Genomic DNA, 12909 nt, shown 5'->3' on the forward strand with positions numbered 1-12909 from the left:
ACGTTTCCTGCTGGTTGATAATATCAAACAGTTCATCCAGTGCCTGTGTGGTTTCAGCGTGGGGGTTGGGATATAAACAGCAGTACAGAATACCCCCGTAAACTCCCTGGGCAGATAAAAGGGACCTCATCTGATCATAAGGTGTTCAAGATCAGGAGAGCACCCCGACGAAACTGTCTGTACATCAGTGCACCACCGTTTGTTGGTCATTGTGCACACGCCACCTCCCCTACATTTACCAGAGTCCTTTGTTCTGTCCTGGTGGTCAATGGAGAGTTCCTCGGGGACAATGGCCACGTCAGGGATGGAAGGGTCCAGCCATGTCTCTGTGAAAACAAAGACTTTGTAGTTCTTAATGTCCCTTTGGAAAGTCAAAGGAGATTGCAAAGAAAAGCGTCTGGACTTCTTTAAGTTGCTTGAAGACGTTTCGCCTCTCATCCGAGAGGCTTCTTCAGTTCAGAACTGGAAGACACAGCTTATCTCACAGGAGTAACATAATTTTACTCACCCTTCCATTCACTACAATCGTCCTCTCGTCCGTCAGCGCATCAGATGACTACTCAAGCTCTGGGTTCATTGCTTTTCCTCCAGCAATCAAAGAAACACACTGAAAGTCACGCCGGCGCTTCAGAGAGGCCGAATGCTGACAACCTTCTAGCAGTTTTCTCACCATCCGACATGCAGCCCGCTACGTTGATCCATCCAGTCAGCTCATCTCTGATAAATCCAGTTATGAAGTGATTTCGGAGGCCCGCCACTTCAGCAAAAACCAGTGGGGTCGCCAACCAGCGGGGTCGCCCACCAGCGAATGAGCAGCTCCTCTCATGTCACTCTGAAACGGACCCACACGCTGAGCAAGTTAGCCGAAAAGCCGACAGACATCAGCACCGAACCCAGAAGCCACACCGTACCCATGCTCCCAAGCAAATCGCAGCTCCAACAGCAAAAGCTACAGCATACTTCATAGCTCCACCCATCTGGCAGCGCCAGTTAGCAGGGACAAGCTCAGCTTTGTGCTCCTTCCTCCTAACATCATTTACTGGAAGCTGGAAATCTGTTGCTCTACTGTTTCTCCATTGCCGTGGTGTTTTCTATCCCTCATTTTGCTAAAGGGTTAACTGATGGCACGACCATAGCTGGACTGGCCATCAGGCATTTGCCCGGTGGGCCGATGGTGATTTTTTGTTTTTATGGGCCGATGACTTCATTTTATGTATTTATTTATTTTTGTAACCGTATAAACAATGAAAGGTGGTGAATTGGCCAGATGCTGGCTGATGTGTCAAAATAAGTCAGTTGTTTAGTGGTGGCTATAGCAGAGCTTCTACAGAGGCCAGCAGGTGGATGAGGGAAAGGGGAAGCAGGAGGAGGAGAGACCCGAGGCGGCCGCTGGTCCGAGCTGAATTTCAGGTAAGAAGTTATGACCTGCAGTCTAGCTGGGTCAGATATAAACCAAGTTTAGGTGTAGTTCATTTTCATTTTTACAGTCAATAACTTGTACTGCGTACTAGCTAGCATGACAGAGTTTCTATACAGCTGGGTGGGTGCTATGATGTTACTGATAGTGAACTTTATTTTATTCATAAGGTTAGTTAGTAGAGTTGCCAACCGTTCGGTAAAAAGTGGAATCGTCTCGTATTCAGAGAAAATATTACACGTTTCGTATTGAGGTGAAAAGGAACAGTTTGTACCGTACTTCAGCTAGAATGGAAAAAGACACAAAGCTGGAGTTATTCTGTCTTTACGCTGTCAGCTGCTTCTTCTTCGCTCATTCTCTCCCCCTCCCTCTCCCGTTTCTACTTCAATCATGAAACTGATCAGTGATCAGCTGATCGGCTTTTCTCTCTTGTTTGTTTATCGCCCACTTTGCGCCAGAAAGAGGAACCCAGCGGATGTCGCGCTAAACAACAGCAGCACGTTTAAGCTTGATCAGCTGTTGTTAGAATTTATTTAATATTACTTTCTAGTATCAGCTGATGTTTGCTGGAGCCACAGCTGTAAAAGCTGCTGGTCATGATATGGTTTGGATATGTGGTGAGAGGGAAACATGAAGATGAAACCAGGAGATGTCCTTACTGGATCATCAGAGCTGAACAGGTGATGGAGAAACAGGTTTACCTTTTAGGTGACATGAATGAGTTGAAGGGAAGTTATGAACTGTTTCTGAGAGACAAATAACACCAGGATCCTTTTTTAGGTAGCTGACAGCTGGTAACTGTGCAGGGGCGGGTCTAGCAAAGTTTTGCCAGGGGGGCAGGTAGGGCATTAACAGGGAAAGGGGGGCATAAAGAAATACTTTTCTTTCTTATTCTCATTTAAAATGTCTAGCTTTTAATAAATAATTATCTGAATCTTACAACTAACATTTTAATTTGATGTAAAATGTATAGAAATCATACATATACCAACAAGACAGTGTATATCATTGTCACAACAGCGTTCGTTTTCATTCCAAGGCTTTATGGCTTTAATACCTGGTGGGCCGGTCTCTAGTCAAAATGCCTGGGCCGATTTTTGGTCCCAGTCCAGCCCTGGGCACAACACGCAGTGAATTAATCTGAGAAGGTGCATTAAAAAATAAATGGCCGGGCCAGCGGTGCAGGGCTCACAATAACATTATCAGCTGATGCATTCAACAGAGATCTATTAAAGTTTGTTTGCTGCTTGTGTGATTACAGATGCAGGGAGAGTTATGCTTCCCAGGTTTCCACTGATGACTGAGCCTTCAACCTGCAGCAGATAGAGGACGTTCAAGAAGCTGCTGCTGTCCCCGTCCAAGAAGATGCCACGTTCTGCACCCCGCACTTTCTGGGCCACCAGCTGGACGTCATCGCCGTCGTCGTCGGCCCCCAGAACTGTTTCCCCGTCGCCGCCCGCACGGTCGGCCCCCAGAACTGTTTCCACGTTGCTGCTGTTGCCGTCCGCACGGTCGGCCCCCTGAAATGCTTTCCCCTTGGCTCCTGTACTGTCGGGACCGGGGTCGGCCCCCTGAACTATGTTTCTGGACTCTATTCCCTGCAGCCCATGGTTGTTATTGGCCCACCTGTTTTGTGCTTTTCATGGACATTTTGTGTTGGACTATTTTCTGAGTTCCTGTGATGGACATTTTGGTTTTGTTCCTTATATAAAAGAAGAACTTTTCCCCTCGGTTCCTCCTCCATCAAATCTCTTTCAAGTACAGGGCAATTCAAAATAGATTTAGGCTACGTCCACACATACACGGGTATTTTTGAAAACGGAGAGTTTCCGTTTTCGTTTTAAAAAATAATCCCGTCCACACGTAAACGCAGAAATGAAGGAAAACGCTGCTAGGAACATGCCAAAGCAACAGGTGGCGATATATTCCCAACCGTGCAGAAATGTTGGCCAATCAGAAGTCTAGAAGCCTCGGACAGTACTGTGTGTGTATATGTAAGCATTTAAACACTGCAGAGAGTACAATTAACAGTAACAGTATTGTAGAAATTCATTTCACCGAAACAATAACGTGGCGCACAGTGCGACGTCAAAAAAGGCGCACACCTTTGACACTGCGTTTTCTCTGTTTTCTCCATTTTTCTCGTCCACACCTAAATGCAAAAACGAAAGGTGCAAATGCATAGAAAAATCTGCGTTTTCAAAAATACCCGGGTACGTGTGGACGTAGCCTTAGTCTGTGTGTGGATGGATTTATGTGGATGGACTAAAGAATTTTAAATGAAACATGAAAGCACATAGTGCTCAAAACTTTAGCTGTCTGTGACAATGAACTAAAATAATAATATTTGTCAGGTTACATGGTTGAAAGTTATCACTTCATAAGATCACTCAGCAGTAACATGATTTTAAGTTCAAGCTCCTGTTTGACTCTCTAAAAAAACCTTTCATATTTGAATGTCCTGAAGTGCACAGTGTGATGTAAAAAAGTAGAAGCTAAAAGTACAAAGAGTATATTATATTCTGGATCTAACAGAGATCCAGTGGAGAGAAGCCCAACAACTACTCTTTCAAGAATTTTTAGATGAAAGGAAAGTTGGAGACTGGCCTATAATTAGCTAAGGCAGCACGCTCAAGAGATGGCTTTTTAAGTAAGGGTTTAACTACTACCAGTTTGAAGGCTTGTGGTACATCATTCATATGATTGAGCCATATGATTATTACTCCATTATAAAATATTATATTTTTACCATATGTCATAAAAATTATGACTGTCATAACTTTTTATTACTTCCTATATTGTGTCCTGTGTCATAAATCATTTGCTTCACAGAAAGTGTGTGAGTGTGTGTGTGTGTGTGTGTGTGTGTGGGGGGGGGGGGGTTCTCTCTAGCCTGGCTACAGTCATGAAGAGAAACCTAGGGTTTTCTTCAAACAGTGATGAATACTGAGATGTTCTTGCTTTTCAGAGGGCTTTTTCATAAAGCAGCAAACCATTTTTTTCAGGCCACATGATGATCTTCTAAATTTGGGATACATCATTTCCTCTCCAGCTTAAAAGTTATCTGCTGTAAATTGTGCATTTGAGGGTTATACCAGGGAGTCAAGTACCTCTGACTTGAGGCTCTCTTGTTTTACAGGAGCTACAGTATCCAGAGTCATACATATAGTGATGGGGTAAAATTATTAACAAGATAATAATCTGGTTCTTTTCCATTTTGAGAGAAGATAGTTGAGTCTAATAACAGATTAAATGCCGTGCTGATGGGGTTATTTTTAGCAACTACATGGATGTTAAAATCTGCAACATCATAAAATTCTACTGGAAAAACAGAAAAGCTAAAAGGTATCTCAACTCTCCAGAAAAACAAATGTAACAGGGCTCTGGTGGGGCATCATTGTTTTTTTTACATTACTATTTAGCTAACCAGATACCATATAACATGAAACTGATTAACTCAAATCCAGTCCACAACTCCTGGATAGAATTAGAACAAATAGATTGTAACAACCTCAAATTTCCTCTCTTACTCTTTTAAATGCAATAACAGTTTCAAAAAACAGTTGATCTCCACCTCAACAGCTTGATGGAAAACCCTTGGGATTGCAATTCTTTGGCATAATCTCCAATTTGGCACAATCCAGATTTTCAGATTAACAGAGCAACTCTTCACTTTAGAACATGGGAGAAGAAAAGAATCTCACATTTTCATCACACCTTTATAGATACTAGGCTCATGTCAGTCTCTAAGCTGTTTCAAATATTAGACAAAAGAAATATTCTCTACTACCTACAACTTAAAAATGCAATTAAGAAAAGATTTCCTATGCTTCACATAACTGTACAAACACCTACATTTGCAAAGGACATCTCACCTCTTTTCCCAAAAAACAAAAAAACTCTCTTTCAACTACATAAATAAATTTTTGTCACAAAATCAATATACATACCCATCTCCATGCTTGACTTTGTATTCAATGTATTCAAAACACTGCAGGCACATATTTTCATGCGCTACGGCTGTCTTCACCTGTTCAGCACTCAAAATCTTTCCTCTGTCTTGGGCTGCAGAATCCCATTGTCTCCTCATTTGTGCTTACTCATTCACATAACTTCAATTAGTCTTCCAACCAAACAAGGTAAACCCACACTCAAAGCCAATAATACTTATCAACTGGAAAAAGAAACAATCACTGAGCATTAATCATTGGTTGAATATCCTAATTGAGCACATATCAATGGAAAGAGTATCTGCCTCTTTAAAGAAAAGTATGACACAGTTTATTGAAACATGGTCTCCATTCATTAACTTATTAGATATGACTCTAGAAAGCTGATTTTGCCTGTGATCGAATTCCACAATGGATATTCTTAATTGTCCTTTCTAAGCATATCATTAATTCTAATTGGGTCTCTATATTGCTCTATCGTTAACTCTTCAATTCTGTTTTGCAGTTTCAAGATCTCAGTCAGGATTGGTGGCTCTGACTCCACTTCCGTGTCTGACGTGGGGTTGGTTTTGGACATCACCTGTCTTGATTCTTTTAATGCACAGTACTAGTTTAGCACACATTGACACATTTAACTCATAACTATATCTATGTAATGCACAGTAGGACTCTCTGTAGGTGTTAAGGGCAGGTTGGGATGCTGTTGGCGAGTCACGTTGCTGGATCAACTGGGAGAATAGGGGTTACGAGACTTGTGGGTTGGTCATATGGAGGTTTATTTTATTTTCCTGTATTGTCTCTTGTCACCAGGTGGGTCGAGAGTGGCACTGAATACGTGGGGCAGTGGGGCCGGAGGCTGCCTGATTCTTTCCGACTTGGCTCTCCCTCCCCTTTTCTTTCCATTGATCTGCCTCACATGTGTTGCCTGTGTGTTCCAGCCCCAGGGTCCTCCCTGCGCGCCTGCTCCCTTGTCCCTTTTTTCCGTCTCTCTGTGTTACTGTTTACTGTTTGTAAAAGTTACCTCATCCTCATCATTCTCAGAGTCATCCTGCTAAACTGGCTGGTACTTTTTGAAGGCCTTGACAAAATTAGAGCCATTGTCCATCACAGTTGATGTTATTTTGTGGGACATGCCATAGTGTGAGTGAATGTTGTTGGTATCTTGGCAATAAGAGACTTGAAGGAATCTGACTCGACTGTTGATAAAGGCAGCATGTTCTCAACGACATACCTGGCTATCAATTTGTTTAATTCAGTCTGTGTCACAGTCAGAGATGTTTGTGGAGAAGAGAAATCAAGCTTAGACTGCTTGGATTGCGTCACTCCATCTCCATTGCTCGCTGAGCTCATGTTAGCCTCACCTGGATTTGAGCTGTGCCTGCTAGCATCAACACCATCATTCTTGGCGACCAGTTTTGTTGAAGCATGTGCCGTTGAGCTTCGTAAGATTTGAATTGCTTGTAACTGATGTGGAAAGGCACTTTGTTCCATGGCATAGGCTACATTTTACATACAGATTCTTGCCTTTTATCTCTTTGAGTGAAAAATGTCTGTACCTCCACTTAAAAAAATGCTAACTTCGAATTATTCATTGACTTTTGTTACTGTGCTATCTGTTTGTATGTGAACATCTGCCCAAGTCTACCACTGATTGGTTTTCCAATGACTACCTTACTCTTACCCAGCCAATCAGCAGCACTCGTGCGATTCTTTTGCCCTCCTACCTCCCAGTAAGCGGAAGACAGATGGAAAAAATAGTAACGCATCCGTACCGCTTTTTTCTTGTTAGTAACGGTAACGGTGTTGTAACGATAGAAATAGCAATTAGTTAGATTACTCGTTACTGAAAAAAGTAACGCCGTTAGTAACAGTGTTACTTGTAACGCTGTTATTCCCATCACTGTTTACAACATTATATTAGGCAGAAAACTTAACAAATAACTCAATGAGGGCACTGTATCATGTTTTGATGAAAAAAACTTCACCTGCTTCATTCAACTTCTGCTGCTCCTGGGAAAATATCATATTTACCAAACCACATATTAATCACGTCTGTCAAGAACTTCTCCAATGCAGCACCACAGTCAAAGTACTTGCAAACAAAGAGGCAATTAAAATGAATGATATGTTGCAGAAATGTTATGTAAAGTTGTGATTCTCTATTATATTTATTTTGTATTATTGTTCTGTTATTATTCTTTTAGTATGTCTCCACTGTTATTCCCTTTTATTCCTGACATTAAGATGTTCTGTATATACTTGGCAATTGCTAATAAAGTTTTGGGTAAAAAATATTTCCTGTCAATGCAGATGGGAGGAGAAAATGGCAGCCAAGGTGAAAGTCCTTTCAGCCTCCATTTAGTGTTGAGAGCAGAAAGAGGAAAAGTGGAGCTGAGGCAGGGTGAGTGCTAACGCAACATTCTTGTTTTTGTGCTGTCAGAGTCTCCTCCAGAGGCTTTGACTTTTACCAACCTGCTATTGGAAAGCAGCTTTAGTTCTGAATAACTTTGCTATTGCAATAAGGTTTCTTTGTGCTCCATCTAGCCTGCTGTTTCCTATAGAAAAGTCCTTTAGTCTACCTACAAATGTGATATGAGGACAGCAAGAACAGTGCAGGCGTTCTGTTTTATGGTGATCTATTAATGCTATAGTGCACTAACATTATTATTATAAAATCATTTAATATCAAAATCAAGGAATAACCATCTAAATATTAACAACTGCACAATATAGTGAGGTAAGACAGAAACAAGTTTAACATACTACTACTACTATTACTACTACTACTACTACTACTACTACTACTACTACTACTAATAATAATAATAATAATAATAGTGGGCGATACACTACTACTTCTGGGTTAACCTTGGATTTTCTGTTCTTTGACGGTGGTTCACTCCTTGCTGCTCCAGAGCAGGTAATACTCCAGCTATAAGATCATTATAAAGATTTTTAACCACCATTAGATAATATCTCTGATGTAGCTGACCAATGAAATGGCCCTTTTAGACTGGTCAGATACTGCCAACACCACCCCTTTCCTATGAAAGTGCAGGGAAAACCCTGAGTTAACATACATGATGACCTAATTTATGTGACCATTTATCCTGATCTTCATATTAGAGCAAGTGAATTCAGATCCAGTTTGCTATTTGTCCTCAACACTTCAAACCAACACCCAGGATGTAAACAAACGAAAATACTGAACACTGATTGAAGCCCAGATTGACTCTTAGTAAAAGGAAAAACAACGACAACAACAACAACTCAGGAAACCCAATTCAAGGCGTTCACTTTCGGTTTTCGTTTCGTTTCAGATTCAAACTTAATACTTATTCTTAGTAGCCGTACCACAACACAAAGTTTTCTCATCGTTTAATATTCGTTTTCTTCTTTTATTGAGACCTTCAGCGTGTCCGGTGTTCGAGATTAACTGGAGTCGCGGATCAACTGGTGACGGTTAAACAGAAATGCGGTAGACTTGCTTTTCAGGATACCGACAAACAGGGAAATAAACACTGACTATTTCATCTGTGAATAGGAGTGGTGATTTCTAGAAGTTTGTGTATAGCTATAATTAGGTATTTCTTACCAATGAAGGCCAAAAAATAAATACACAATACAATTTCACTTAGTTTAAAGGTTTTTTTGCATGACGCCACAACGAAAAACGCAAAGTTACAAATGTATTGTGCATGACACGGGAATAAAAACGCGGTGACAGAGATGTGTGTCTGGTTGTAGTCTATGACACTTGGCTACAGGTGGCAGTATTGACTCGACTCTGTTTGAGTGCACACAAACCAAACTGCACACTTTAGTTGTGAACGCTGTGAATCGGAGCAACAAAATGCGGAGGAGTAAAAACGAAGACAACATTTTCCAGATCGTTGGCTCTTACCGTCGTGTGAACTGAATCGGTGTGGTGACGTTTGTTTGGCGTTTTCGCGGTCGCCTCGTGCATGAGAATATCACCAGGTAAAGTCGAGACAGTTTTTACTATTTTATTGGTCAAGACCAAAAATGCTGAGATATTCAATTTGTGTTCTCTAGTTGTGAAATGTGTTGGGCTGCGTTGTAGTTATTGTTATTTAACTGAAACGCAGTATTTCAGTTGTCACCACAAGGTGGCACAGTTTCGCCGTGAAGGTACGTGACCTACGTCATCACGCCACTGACCAAGTGAGCCTTGAAAGAGAGGATGGACTGTGTATCGGTGTTTAAAACTTACGGATGTTGTTGACTCCGTCCTCATTTTTCCTTCGAATTCATTGCTTTTGATGCTGCACTGCTCAGCATATCCTCACACAACCTCATAAGTGTCACAGATGAAATATTCAGCTGTTATTTCCTGGTTTGTCGGTAGCAGCTCCTGAAAAGCAAGTGTACCACACATGTGTTTGACGGTCTCTCGTTGCTCTGGAACGCTACCCGTCCAGGTGTCGTGTCAACCTCACGGTAGATATCCCCGAGAGAATTTATTTCCCCTGCGTGGCGAGCACGCACCGGGCTTTCCAAGTCACGGACAAATAGTATCTGTCATTCTTGATTTTTAGTTCACAAACAGTTCTTATAACGAATGTCTGCCCCTGAAATGTTGGAGGTTTTATTTCTTTATTCAGTAAAGTTACAAGATAATTATCAGGAAAAATGTGTTGGTTTGTTGCCCTTTCGGGGATTGAATTGAATCTTCCTTTTTTTTTTTTTTAAAGTACAACAACGGAGAAATAAAAAGAGACAAACAAAGCAAAACAACAACAACAACAACAAAAAGCTTTCATGATCAAAAAGGAGCAGGAAGAAGCATAAACTTATTTAATCCCACCCCCTTTCCACTACCCAGTAATCAATAGACTACACCTTTTCTTCCTGTTTATGCCCGGACCATCAGAAATACCTCATAACAATTACATTATGTGCTGCATGTATTTTTATTTCTTATGTTTGTAATAATAATAATAATAATAATTATATATATATATATATATATATATATATATATATATATATATATATATATATATATATATGTATGTGTGTGTATGTATGTATGTATGTATGTGTGTGTGTGTGTGTGTATTTAACAACCCCAGTAACACCGCCCCAGTAACAAAAGGGGTAGTAGCTGATCACTGACTCAGTAAATGGCTTAATGGTGCCATATTTTGCATTTGCACTTTGCTCATAGGTATGTATGTTTGGCAGGTCAGTTTTAGGTTTAAATGTGGGTGAAAGACTCGTGTTTATGATGACGACTAAAAAAAAAAAATTATTAAAAAATATAATTAAGTAATTTGAGTTGAAGCCCTCGTGATGACCCTATACATTTGCATGAACTGGAGGTTTTTAATCCTGACTACTGGCAGGCACTGATCTGCATTTTTCTCTATTCCGGCTTTGACTTTAAAAGCAAACAATCACCATTTCAGGTTTGGCTGTACTTTCGCATTTTCACTATAGCTCAGAGAACTGTAGACAACTCACTTCCCTTCAGACTAAGACTGCAGCAATAAGCTGGTGACCAAAGTCACAAGGAGGTTTTTGTCAGCTGGTCAAGAATACACATTTTCTTACACCGACCTGTGTGACAGTGGGCTTAGTCACGTGATCCTAAATGAATACAATGCCTTTATTCTCACTATACAGATGTACAATGAGATACAGAGAATCTCAGTGCAAACATGTGGGGGGCTATATACATATGAACAGTATTTACAGAAAAAGTATAAAAATGTGCAAAAATACAATCTGGTAAAAAAAAAAAAGAAAGAAAATAAATATGTAAATAAATAGAGTTATATACAGTTTGGGTTATTGCACACTGGTGGTTTATAGAGGGAAATCCTTGGAATGGGGGGGTGAAACTGTGTCTTCAGTGCATGTGTGAGTTCAGGGTGGTTATGGCTTTGTGCTCATCAGCCAATGATCTTATATGCTGCCTTTACTACACTACAGTCTCACTTTGTCCAACTCAGTGCAGCTGCCGTACCATGCTGTGGTGCAGGTTAGAGTTCAGTTTGTACTTCCTGAGGACCCTCAGGGAGTGCAGCCGCTGTGGGGGAACTGGTGGGCACATGCTCTCCTCACCTTGCCAGATACTCTGTCTGGACCAGCAGCCTTCCTGGGGTTCACTGACAGGAACACGCATCTTTGTTTGTCATCATCTTCTCTCTCTGTCACTCTCTCACTCACTCTGGTGCATGCTGGGAGTTTGGTGGTGGAATGTCACCGTTGTTGTGTCTTTGCATCAGTGTAGCTTATATCAAAGATGCAGATATAGGTTAACTCGTGAACCATTAATCACTTTGACTAAACAGATAATAAACAAAAGTGAAGTGTCCACGCGCAGATAACCAACAAGAAATTCCTGGTGAACAAACTGTGTCTTGATTGTTGGATGTTAGCTGATCAGGGTCTTTGGTTGAACATTCAATATTTGATCAGTATGACGTCTCCAGTGTCCACGTCAGACGTCAGTGGTCCACTTCTACTGACTGTCTAGGTGTCCACTCACTTCTCAATAATCACGTACTAACACTTGTTGTCCTACATCAAAACTCCTTGGTGTCTTGCTTGAAGGTGTGCTAAATTATTTATTCTGCATCTGCACTTCGCTTTGTAGATTTGATTGAAGGAGGTTGTGACAAAGTGGGTGAGAGTACCACTTGTTTATATTCTTAGTTAACATTCTTGTTTTGATTTAACCATATTTCATATATAGTCTGCCATAGGCAAACATCTACTATCCCGGGTTTGTTTATGTTTTGCACTTTTACAGATTATATAATATAAGATCTTGGTTTAAATCAATTCCTACAAGTTTGTTAAGTTAACATGTTCTTTAGTGATGGCCCGCTTGAAGCTGACGCTCCGGTGCCTGTGTCAAAAAAATCAACTCACTGCTTCAGAAGCACTGTGTCGAAGCTTGATTCGTTTGGCCAGAATCACGTGATCAGTGACGTCTGAAGCTTCATTTACAACCTAACTGCTTCGGTATCTGATTCAATGGTTTATAAGCAGGTGAAACATTCGCGGGATTTGTGGAGCGTTTTGATGGTTACAGATAGCAAACCACTGATATTTCTATTGAGAGATTTGGAGCCAGCGAGGAATAGAGGAGTTTCTGTTGTGTGGGAGTATTTTTAGTTGATTTTGGTCAATCGGGTGGGTTTTCCAGCTTTGTGTTCTTGTTGTTTGCTTTTGTTTTGTGCGTGTTTATTTTATCTGACAACGGGAAAAACTTCAAATGTCAAAAATCTGCTTTTCATAATATAAATATCATTAAATAACTTTAGAAAGACTTCTATTTGACTCTTTACATTTAATGTTATAAAAATATATATTTTATGTTTTAAATAATTTTAAACTGTTAGTCTGCAAAATGTGCAGCAATTTAATTTATTTATTCTCTTTAGGTGATAGTTGGTGGGGCCCAGTTAGAATGTATAACTGCATCTCTACCAGTTTCTGTGCACTCCAGCCTCCTCTGTTCCATGTGAAGGGATTTTCCTTAAGTCAGGAGAAATTATCTCCATGAAA

The 12909-nt window shown here is 40.6% G+C and overlaps 1 protein-coding gene across 2 annotated transcripts in view; it reads left to right on the top strand.

Moving 5' to 3' along the window:
* Positions 1 to 7706: 7706 nt before the first annotated feature.
* The window catches only part of itgb2 (integrin, beta 2), a 31413-nt gene continuing 26210 nt past the window's right edge, over positions 7707 to 12909 (top strand). Inside the window, exon 1 of one of the 2 annotated variants that reach the window (XM_085435591.1) lies at positions 7707 to 7768. The gene's annotated coding sequence lies outside the window, so the exon portion shown is untranslated. Of the gene's footprint in view, positions 7769 to 9149; positions 9349 to 12909 lie in introns of those variants that run through there. The other variant, XM_085435589.1, reaches the window with a different exon arrangement.

This window comes from Copadichromis virginalis, linkage group LG16, assembly GCF_057382275.1.
Source record: "Copadichromis virginalis isolate Kocher_CV1m ecotype Utaka linkage group LG16, C_Virginalis_male_GT1.1, whole genome shotgun sequence".
NCBI classification, from domain to species: Eukaryota; Metazoa; Chordata; class Actinopteri; order Cichliformes; family Cichlidae; genus Copadichromis; species Copadichromis virginalis.